Source organism: Apodemus sylvaticus, chromosome 1 (assembly GCF_947179515.1).
Source record: "Apodemus sylvaticus chromosome 1, mApoSyl1.1, whole genome shotgun sequence".
Classification (NCBI taxonomy): Eukaryota; Metazoa; Chordata; class Mammalia; order Rodentia; family Muridae; genus Apodemus; species Apodemus sylvaticus.
In genome coordinates, this window is record NC_067472.1 from 66,505,316 (window position 1) to 66,507,623 (window position 2,308).

At 46.3% G+C, this 2,308-nt stretch overlaps 1 pseudogene; it reads left to right on the forward strand.

Moving 5' to 3' along the window:
* Window positions 1-420: 420 nt before the first annotated feature.
* Window positions 421-1,024, forward strand: LOC127678613 (60S ribosomal protein L14-like; annotated as a pseudogene).
* The last annotated feature ends 1,284 nt before the right edge of the window (window positions 1,025-2,308 follow it).

Sequence of the window (2,308 nt, forward strand, 5' to 3'; positions counted from 1 at the left end):
CCAGCCGGCCACTGCCTATCACAGGTTCCTGCCAATCTTGTCTTAAAGGTTTATTTTATTATTTACTTGTTTACTTGTGTGTATGCTAATATGCAGAAGCTAGAACATACTGCAGCTGGAGTTACGGGTGTTTGTAAGCTGTGTGATGTGAGCCCTGGGGATCAAACTCAGGTCTTCTGAAAGAGCAGCCCCAGGGTCTCATAACTACTGAGTGGCTCTCCAGCCCCTTACATTCCTACTTTAATTACTAATATTACTCTCCAGATTACACATTGCACTTCACACAGTGGTGGGGTGATGAGGAGAAGCAGCAATATAGGCTCAGGCACAGGGAACCGTAGGTATAGTCCAGATAAAAAACTTCACTCTCTTCTCACTGAGCGCCATCAACATAGTGTTCAGGCATTATGAACCCATTCCTTTGGGCCCTATGTTGGAAAGCTGGTCACAATTGTAGATGTTATTGATCAGAACAGGGCTTTAGTGGATGGACCCTGTACTCGGGTGAGGAGGCAGGCCACGCCTTTCAAGTGCACGCAGCTCACTGACTTCATCCTCAACTTCCCAACACAGTGCCCTCCAGAAGTATGTATGGAAAGCCCAGGAGAAGGTAGATATCAATATGACATGGGCAGCCACAAGATGGGCCAAGAAAATTGATGCCAGAGAAAGGAAAGCCAAGATGACAGATTCAAAGTCTTGAAGGCAAAGAAAATGAGGAACAGAATAATCAAGACTGAAGTAAAGAAACTTCAAAGAGCTGCTATCCTGAAAGCTTCTCCTAAAAAAAAAAGCAGCTGTTGCTAAAGCTGCCATTGCAGTGGTGGCGGCAGTGGCAGCTAAAGCTAAAGTCCCAGCCAAGAAAGTGGCAGGACTAGGCAAGAAGGCTGCAACAGGCCAGAAGGCTGCTCAGAAGGCTGCAGACCAGAAGGCAGCGCCTCCTGCTAAAAGTCAGAAGGGTCAAAAGACCCCAGCCCAGAAAGCAGCTGCTTCAAAGGCTGCTGGGAAGAAGGAGGAGGAGGAGGAGGAGAAGTGGGAGGAGGAGAGGGAGGAGGAGAAAGAGGAGGAGGAAGAGGAGGAGGAGGAAGAGGAGGAGGAAGAAGAGGAGGAGGAGGAAGAGGAGGAGGAGAAGGAGGAGGAGGACAAGAAGAGGAGGAGAAGGGGAAGAAGGAGAAGAAGAGAAGGAGGAGGAGGAGGAGAAGGAGGAGAAGGAGAAGAGGAGGAGGAGGAGGAGGCCTCACTAACCTGTGGGCACAGAGCTATTCAGGTACAGCGGTGTCAGGTGCAGCTCTGGTGACAATTTTTCAAGGTACAGTTGGATTAGCACAGGCTGCTTGTCAGGAGACACACTTGAGCTGGAGCCTGAGGATGGAGGCAGGATCTTTTCCTCTGACAGTTTTCCTGGGCAAGGCTCATGAAACCGATCAATCTTTCCTTCTGCATCTTGGTATTGGGGTGCTTCTTCTTTTATAGTCCGGATAACAGGCTTTCATTTGTTGTGGTTGATAAGCTTGGGTGTCTCGAATTTCTGACATAATGTGGTACACTTTCAGGTATCATTATTGATTGGCATCAAGGTTATTTACCAGTCTGTGTCATCTGCATTGCTGACAGATGGTGGCTGTCTCTCAGGTAAGCAAGATGTACAGAGTCAGTCTTCCTTGGAATTTATATTCAAAATGAACTAACTCAGGTCAAGGCTGTCGCTTTAGAAAGCAGAATAAGCTCAGCACATTCCTCACATTATAGATAAATTCACACCTCTCTTAATAACACAGCACAGACAGTCAACAGGGAGTCGTCATCCATAGCTCTGGAGACTGAAAGTCCAAGGTCAAATGCTGATGAGATTCACTTCTCTTGAGGCCTCTTTCTTCAGCTCACATGTGGCCATCTTCTTGCTATGTCCTCAAATAGGAATTTTTGGTTTCTCTTTGTAGGCATGGCTACTCTGGAACTCACTCTGTAAACCAAGCTATCCTCAAACTCAGAGATAGACTTGCTTCTGTCTCCCAAGTGCTGGGACTGAGGGCAGCGTCACCATCACCTGGCACATCCTGGCATCCTGGTGTCTTAAGGACCTATCTTCAAATAATTGAATTGAAGGTGAGGATTCAACATATGGATTGCTAATGGCTTACAGGAGATAATTCAGCCCATAACAAGTCTCAATCAATACCTTTCCCTTTTGACAGTGGCATTTTGTGTTACATATCTGTCTTCAAAGTTTATTGGATCCAATAATACCTAGTAATGATTGGAAATTTCTATTGTATGGTCTTAGTGATGTATGAACTATGGTGGGACA